Raw genomic sequence first — 8,368 nt, 5'->3', positions numbered from 1 at the left:
GGTTTCACCCCCTCGCTCATCGCAGAAGGGACTCGGGCACCAATCGGAGGTGGCGCAGCCCGGAGGCCTCGGCCAGAGTTCCTGAAAAACACCTTCTTGGGGCGAGACCACCTCTTCCTCGCTGCGTCGCCGTGGGATCGCCGGGACGATGCTGCCAGCCGGCCAGTTGTTCGGCTCCAGAGTTCGAGGGCTTCTGGTCTAGGTCTCCGGGCCTGGCCTGCTCTGATTGGTGCCCGTGTCTATTCTGAGATGGCCCGAAGGGGGAGTGAAACCCGCCCCTTTGGGCAGAGGGCTCTGTGGGGGTTTCTTGCAGGGGTCACAGGAGTCAGAGCACCTGAGCACAGCACGTCTGGTGCTTGGGCAAGTCCCCTCTCTCCAGGGCCACTACCCCGACTGGTAGAGCAGTGGGAACCATGGGCAGTGAGCGAACGGCTCACATGGGACAGCAGAACCCAGCCCCGCCCCTTCTTCCCGAGGCTCCGCCCCCCCCCATGCCCACCAGGCTGCTGGCCCTGCCCTGCCCTCTCCTCCCCAAACTGGTGGCTGCCCAGCCCCAGATTTCTACCCTCCCACCCCAGCCCCCAGGCTGCCTGGTTCCCTGGCATTCCCACAAGCCCCAGAGCAGCCAGACAGCCTCAGCTCCCCACCCCAGTCCCAGAGCCCTGGGCAGCCCCAGCCCCTCCCCCCACCGCGGACCCCAAAGTGCGCGCAGCCCCTGTCCCTCCCCCCACCGCGGACCCCAGAGCGCGCGCAGTCCCAGTCCCCCCAGGAGCGTGGTCCCACTCTAGTGTTTGTGGGAAGGCCGATGGGCGACGAGAAGAACCCACCCAGAAGGGCAGAGGCCGGTGGGAAGGGCCCGGAGATGGGTGGGTCTGATGGTGACTCGTGAGCTGTGTCCTGGGGTGACGGGCCAGACAAACGTTGGAGACCAGACCGCAGGGCTGGGGAGGGGCTCGGCTTCCTCTGGCCTGGGGGCGGAACGGCTCCTGGCCCCTGCGCGGCTGGTTCCCCGTCACGTGCAGCTTTGCCTCTTCCGCATCCTCCTGGTGTCCCAGCTGCTTGGTCTTCTGGCCAGGCCGGGCTCGTGGTGGGCTCAGCCGGTGTCTGTCAGAGGAGAAAGGGCAGGAGCACAGATGAGAAGAGCACAATTGTCAAGGGGGAGACTCTGGAGCAGGGCAGGTTCCCCCCACCCCCTCGCTCCTCTCGTGGCTAATGCTGTGGAGTGCGCTTGGCCCCGTGCAGGGAAGGCCCCAGGCTCTATTAGGGCCTTGTCAAGCCGGCCACAGCAGGGCCTGGTTTCCTCAGAGGGGAGGGTGAATCTGTCGCCCGGCTCCGATGGGCCGACTCCTCCCTGAACTGAAGCCTGAGGAAGCCCCGCGCTGGGCTGAGTTGCCCTGAGTCAGGTTCCAGCCAATGCAGGAGGCAGGAGCTGGGCTGGTGAGTTTCAGAAGAGGCATCGGCACCTCCGAGGAGAACCAGCAACTCAGTCTGCTCAGTGTCGCTTCATGGCTTGGCCCTCTCCTCTGCCTGAGAGTGGTGCCAGGCCGCCCAGGCCTCAGCCTGCTCCAGCCCTGCTCCTGCTCCAGCCTCGTCCCTAGTCCTAGCGCAGCCCGGCTCGCAGTCCAGCTAAGCTCCCAGCCCTGCTCCTAGACAGTTTCAGGCCCGCACTTGACTCCTGGCTCTGGCTCTGGCTCCTGCTCTTAGCTCCTCTAGGCTCGACCGCCACCACTCCAACTACTAGGCCCCACTGCCACTGCTCCAACAACTAAGCCTCCCCCCCGCCCACCCTCATCTCAGACAGACAGGAATAATTCACATTTCTGCTTTCCATGTGTGTGACCCTGCATTGGTCAGCACCGGCTTCCCTCTCCCATTGTGCTGCCCAGGACCCCGGCTTTGCGAGAGCCTCGAAACGTCTTCCCAGGTGTCTCTGGGCTGGACTCTGATACGGAAGCTGATGTCCCTTGTGAATACCCAGCCCACGGCCCAGCCCCTGCTCCAAAGAGCTGCTCCCGTCTGGTGTACGTACCGTGGCAGGATGAAGAGTCCTTCTGTGTCGGTGCCGCTCCCTAATCAAAACGCACCCCACACGAGGTTTGCCAGCTTCTGCAGCCATTTAAAATGTTCATTCAGGACGATCGCTGTGGTCCTGTCTGATCTTAAAGGCACTTCCTGGAAAGCTGAAAGAAAGAGGAAATGCGTTGGAAACCTCACAGAGCTGCTGTCACAGGTGGCTGGGAAACCTTTGCTTCCCAATGGCCTTTGCCACGGAAACACGACAGCAACCGTAACTCTGGCATTTAGGTGCAGAGCAACAAAGGGGCTTCAGCTCCTAACTTCTACCGAATCCTTTGTGCATTTGTGCTGCCTTCAGTGCTCCAGAGGTGGCAGGGAAAGGTGTTTCCTGGGGGCCGCAGGGGATGGCCTAGGAGCCGAGAACCCAACTCTGGGTGAAAGTCTCTGGCCTACAACCTCTCTAGTGGAGGGGAGCAGGAGGTGGAACTTTTTGTGACAGAGGGTAAGAATCCTTCTCCTCCTGCTAATGACTAGTCATCTTCAGTTCTGGCCGGCCTCCCTTGAGAGCCTTTGTGTTCTTATCCCCATTTTACAGGTGGGGAAGGTGAGGCACAGAGTTGCTCCTGGGGGCTCAAATCTCCTGACTCCCATTCTTACATTGACCAGCAAGACCATTCTTCCCTCTTAAGTACTGTCCTCAGACAGAGACAGACACTGGGACAGCTGTGTTCAGGCCTCATATTGCCCACAGATGCACAAACGCGCAGAGCTGTTTCCTTACCTTCACACAGGCGGAAGATGCCATCTGCACTCACTGTCTCCGCCAACAGATAGACGAAATGGTGGATGGTCTCTCCTAAACAGACAAGGAATACCCCGGAGCTCAGGACTTTTCAACATCATCCCTGAAAATTGCTAAAGATTCAGCCATTCCCACAAGACAGCCCTTGGGAAATTCAATACCCGGCCCTTCGATGTGGCACGAAGCACATGGGAGAAAGCATCCGGCCCCAGAAGTCACTGAAAGGCCGATTGCAAAGGCGACTGAAATCGCATCTTGATGGTTTCGTGAAGATGTGGCCAAAAAGTTGTGGGCAGGAGAAGTTGGAAGAGACCAAATGGCAAAGTGGTTCCCTCCAGCTTGCAGTAAATGTGAATTCTGGCCCACGCAGATCCCCGCTGTCGGATTCTGGTGCTTGTCAGGCTGGGTGCATTGATTTAAATCAAGTTTCCCACTGGTATTACTTCTCTAATTTCCTCAAACACTACTGCAAATCTCCTCAGTGAAACATAGTAATTTATAGCTGGGAGTAGCATTTTACACCAGCTAAGAGAGTACCTTGTGTGTCATTCTGGTAGATAACCTGACTTCTGTTAATTTAGGAAATAGCACATGATCACCAGTGTTAAGCTGCAGACCTTGAAGCAGTATATTAGGGATGGGAAGGACTAAATCATACACAAAAACACAATAGGGCTGATATTTTATTCAACTAACTCTTCCATGTTATATCCATGTTTCACATTTGCAGTTGCAGGAGGCTCCTGAGTTGCTGGCTGATGCTTGTCCTGAAACCCCTTTCGGTTCATGTTCATTTTTTATTAATTCAAACAGACGTGTCCCCAGAACGCTAAATGTGCGGTGTCCTTACGACTTCTGCAGGGAGCTCTCCTCTTCCCCCCTCCCACTGGCATTGTGATGCAGCTCTTAAGCCAAGTGACCCAAAAAGCTAAGTTGTGCTTGGGAGACACTTAATTTTGCTGTAAGCCCACTGAAAGACGTATCGCAGGGGGGACCTTTGGGAAAGCTGAGTTCTGCCTGGCCCAGGCTCACCACCAGACAAGCAGAGAACAAAACATATCAGATCCGGGCTATGTCTGTCTGTGCCTATGTGTCTCAGCGGAATGATAGACAATGAAAGCCCAGACCTGACAAGGAGGAAGAGATGCTGGTTAGGCTGGAGAGACTAGAGCCATTAATGCGATTGGATGAGACTGTCGGGATGGGCAGCGCATGTTTGTGATAACATCGTAACCTATTGAACTGATTGTTCAATGAAACTAGTGAAAATTCCCACTGGTCCCAGAGAACGGCGTGGGAAGTGGAAAAAGAGCTTTGAAGGAAGCACGGGAAAAGCTCACGTGGGTTTGCTCTGCTTACCGATGAACAGGGCTGCAGAATGTCGGATGGACGGCTGGGAGCTTTCCAGATAGTTTAAGGCCCGGAACAGGAGCCTGGGGACGTTCCTCTCGTTATTCTCCATCTAGGAACAGAGCAGGGAGAAATGCTCAGTGCAGACAACGTGATCTGCCCACAGCGGGCAGGCCAGGGCTGCTGAAGCTCAGAGGGAGGGTAGGGCAAGAGCCAGTAGGAGCCCAGATAATGGAGCTGCCCCTCTCGGAAGGGCCGGATGCAGACAGTGCCCAGCAGTCCCAGTGTCCTAACCCCACAGGGCCTGCAGGGCAGCAGGGGAGTGGAGGGCAGGAGCAGGGTGCATAGCCGCTGTGCCCCCCCCCACAAGCAAAAGGGGCAGGACCCCACAGGAGCCCTTCTAGGAGGGGCTGCCTCTGATGTCCCTGCGTGACGAGCGGGGTGGAGAACCCCCTGGGTGCTCGGGGGGTGGGGCTAGAAAGGTCTCCCTGAGCTCCCCAGTCACTGCTCTGTGGGCCCAAAGAACACACCTACCAGGCACTTCCCAACGCACAGCAAGAGCTGCGAGGAGCCGTCCCAGGCCAGGCTGCAGAAGAGACTCTTGCGATTGGCCCAGCCGAGGAACACGGCGCAGCGGAAGAGGGTCACTTTGCAGCTCTGCAGCACAAGGGGAGAGCGAGGGGCCTCGCTGAGAGAGGGAGCGTCTGGGGCACGTCCCCTCCTCCCTGCTCCTTGGGCTCCTGCTCTCCCTGCCAGGGGAGGTTCCTGCCCCTTGTTCCCAATGGGAGGCTGCTCAGGGGAGGGGCTGAGAACTGGCTGGCGAGAGCCGGACGGGATCTCCACAGCTCAGCCCTTCTGCGCAGAGACGGCAACGGCAGTGCCAGGCCGCTCTGGGATCCCAAAGGGGCTGAGCCCAGGGGCCCTCCCCTGTGGCCCCTGCACGTCCCCAGTGGCCCTGGCTGGGCAGGGGCTCTGGAGACGGGTGGGGCCCAGGGGACTCTGGCACTTTGCTCTCTGGAAACACCGAGCGCGGCACTTAAAAGGATCACGCTCTGCTCCTCGTCTGCCAGGTGGAGCAGCAGCGGGAGCAGGCAGCTGGTGAGTTCCTGCTGCACGGCCGGTTTGTCTGGGTCCTTCACCCCGCTCAGCATGGTGCCCAGCAGGGAAATGGCGGCTGAGCGGACACTGCCCCTCTCCTGGCAAGGACACGCGGGCCGGGGAAGCCGGTGAGAGCTGGGCCATGTCCCTGGCCACAGAGGCTGCTCTGGGCTCCCCTCCCGGGGCCCTGGGGCCTGGCGCTCACCCCTGCCCCCTTGGGGAGCAGCAGCAGGCGGGGGAGGATCTGGGGACAGGAGGTTCGGGGGGGAGGCTGCAGCAGGGCTGGGAGCTTGGCGCTCAGGTTGGCCCAGAAGGGCTCTGCCAGGGAGGAGGCTGCGTCGGAGACTCCCCACCCATGGCAGGGGCCCCCTTGGGTGCTGTGTGGCCGGCCTGAGGGGGGAAGGGGCTGGGCAGGGACATACCAGGGCGGCAGGGAGAGGAGGGAGGGGGAATGTGCTTCTCCGGGGTTCCCAGCCTTACGTGGTCAATGAGCGGGCGCAGGCTGGCTGCCATGTCCTGGGAGATGGAGCCAAGCCCCTCCCCGGCGAGCAGGTTGGTGGCGTCTGCCGCCTCCGTCATGGCCTCCAGGACAGTCCTTGCGTCCGTGGCGCAGAACATGGCGATAGTCCTGGGCAGCTGGGCCCGTAACAACTGCCCCTGTGGGAATGCAGAAGGCAGCTCCCCACTGTCCTGGGACGCAGCCTGGGGCAGGAACTGGACCCTCCCTCCCCATCGGCCAGACCCCAGGGACGGCCCAGCCCCCCAGCAGGGGAGAAAGTCCTTCTCCTGCCGCTCCGCCAGGTGCTTTGCACCCCTGGCCCTTGAGCAGAGCCTGCCCTGTCGCCTGCCGAGAGCCGCTCCAGGCCCCGCCCACCGAGCTCTGACCCCGCCCCCCGACTCCTCTGCCCTTGCCAAGTTTGGGCTTTGTTGCCCGACTCCCAGCCCCCCACTTCCCTGAGTGACGACCTGAGTCTCCTTCCCCTCCCCACTGCCTCCACTGACCATGCTCTGCCAACGCGCGGGAGAGAGACACCCCCTCGCGCCTGGTTTGCTCAGTAACGCACCCCCAGGAACTGGGTGCTGGGAGCACCACAGGCTTCCTCGGTCTCCTGGTGTCAGATCGGGGCTCCCTGGGGCACCACTGAGAGGCAAGTCAAAGGCAAACTCCTCAGAGACAGGGCGACTTACAGCCCACGACTGGGGCCCTCCCTCTGAGGCACCAAACCAGCCACACAGAGCACTGCTGTTCCCCACACTGGATACCCCAGCAAGCCCTGAGACTCTCCCTCTGAAACTTTGCACCGACATGGCCCACTTGCTCCAAGATTTGGTGCAAACATAAACCAGGGCTTGCAACAGTGATAACAGTGGTTATCTCCCAGCCGGGCAAGCCAGGCCCCTCACCTTCCCTGGCCAGAAGAGACAACTGGCCAGGCCTCGCAGACAGAGCCTTCGTATTGCAGGGTTGTTGTCGTGGGTCCATTCCATCAGGTGTTCCTGGAGGTCTGATTTGGTGACAGTGTTGAGGATGGAAGGACTCTGGAGAAACTGGAAAGAGAAAATCAGCGTCAGGCTAAGGAGCAGAAATCTGCCTTTGGTCTGTGCCTGCCCCATCATCTTTGCCAACTGGCCACTTTCTGCGGCACAAAATCCCTGGCATAAAGGAGCCAGTGGCTGGTGTTTGAAATGGTCCATTCCTAGAAGGGCAACTAATCCACAAGCCCCAATGAACTCCAGGGACAGAGGACTCTCTGGGGACCACTAAGTGTCCTGGGCAGAGCGCTGTGGCAGAGGAAAAAGAAACCCCAGGGGAAGGCGAGGAGAGAGGCCCGGGCTTGGGGTGCTGGAGAAACATCTCCTCTTGTCACATGTCCCAGGGAGGTGCATGCAGCCAGGAGCAATCTCACCCTGCCCCCCTCCACTCTGCCCAGTCCCGCTAGTATCTGCGTGGGCAGAGGAGCTGACTGGCTGTGAGATTGCTGAACCGCTGGCCATGGGCCCCAGCCCCTATTGGCCCAGGAGGGGTCTGAGCTGCTCTGCACAAGCCCACGTGTGCCAGGCCGCTCCGGACTCTCACCTCGGTGCAGAAAGTCAGGGCGATTTCTCTCAGCGCCTCCTCCTCCTCCCGACTCTGCACGATGGCGATGGCCTCTCTGAGAACCACAGGGACCTGTGGGTTCCGGTGCTCAACCATGGTTCTGGAAGAGCAAAGGGAAAGTCCCCGGGATTACCAAAGGGAGAGACAGTCCCTCCCCCATTGCGGGGCTGAGAGGGCCGGCTGGGGCAGAGGAGGATCTCCCACCCAACTCCCATTGCCCAGACAGGCTGCAGGAAGAGGAAACTTGAGACTCCTACCTTGCGATCAAGCCCACCCCTTGGGAGAAGTGATGGCGGGAGGCGATCATTTCCCAGCCCTGCTGTAACTGGATACTGGCAAATTCCTTCCAGTATCTGGGCATGGAAAAGAGGGTCTTCACGGCCTCCAGAGACGTGCTAAACACAAAAAAAAAAATAAATAAAAAAAAAAATCCTGGTGTCAGAAATCTACTGCAGCCCAACCCGCTCAAGGCCTGGGGCACAAGGCATGGTCAGCAGTAGCCGGCCTCCCCCGGGATGGACCCAGCACCCTGTCGGGGCTCACTGAGGCTTTGGCAGGTGGCGACACTGCAGCTTCTGCAGATGCTCGGTGCCCTCACTCCTAATGGTCCAACACGTGACTCTTCGCTGGGGCAGGCACCAGGTCACTGGGCACATGGGCCAGATCCTTAGTTGGTGCAAGGGAGCAAAACTCTGCCCGTTTGCAGCAGCTGAGGTGCCTTCGGGCTCCCCGGCTCCCCCCAGGGGAGTCCACACGGAATCAGCTTCATGGTCCCTCTTGCTCCTGCCTGCCTGTGACACGGCCCCCCTGCCGGGCCGGGCCCCAGTGCTGCCGGCCTTGCTCTCTCTGCATGTGCTCTGGCGACCCTGCCCTGGGCTGGGGCCTTGTGGGGCCGAGGCCCTAACACTTCGGCAGGTGGCGCATGGGGAGGTACCGACGTGGTCCCTGCCTGTGCTGGGAAGGAGCCGGCCTGTGGGCGGGGTCAGAGGAGCAAGCGTGACTCA

At 60.1% G+C, this 8,368-nt stretch overlaps 1 long non-coding RNA gene across 1 annotated transcript; it reads right to left on the bottom strand.

Annotated features, from left to right (window-relative positions):
* Window positions 1-703: 703 nt before the first annotated feature.
* On the bottom strand, window positions 704-2,891 carry LOC142823186 (uncharacterized). The gene is made up of 3 exons (XR_012898482.1): window positions 2,798-2,891; window positions 2,030-2,180; window positions 704-1,104 (listed from the first exon to the last, which is right to left on the bottom strand). It is a non-coding gene; the product is annotated as an uncharacterized LOC142823186 (long non-coding RNA).
* Window positions 2,892-8,368: the final 5,477 nt, after the last annotated feature.

Source organism: Pelodiscus sinensis, chromosome 32 (genome assembly GCF_049634645.1).
Source record: "Pelodiscus sinensis isolate JC-2024 chromosome 32, ASM4963464v1, whole genome shotgun sequence".
In the NCBI taxonomy this organism is placed as follows: Eukaryota; Metazoa; Chordata; order Testudines; family Trionychidae; genus Pelodiscus; species Pelodiscus sinensis.
This window is presented reverse-complemented; position numbering and strand designations above follow the sequence as displayed.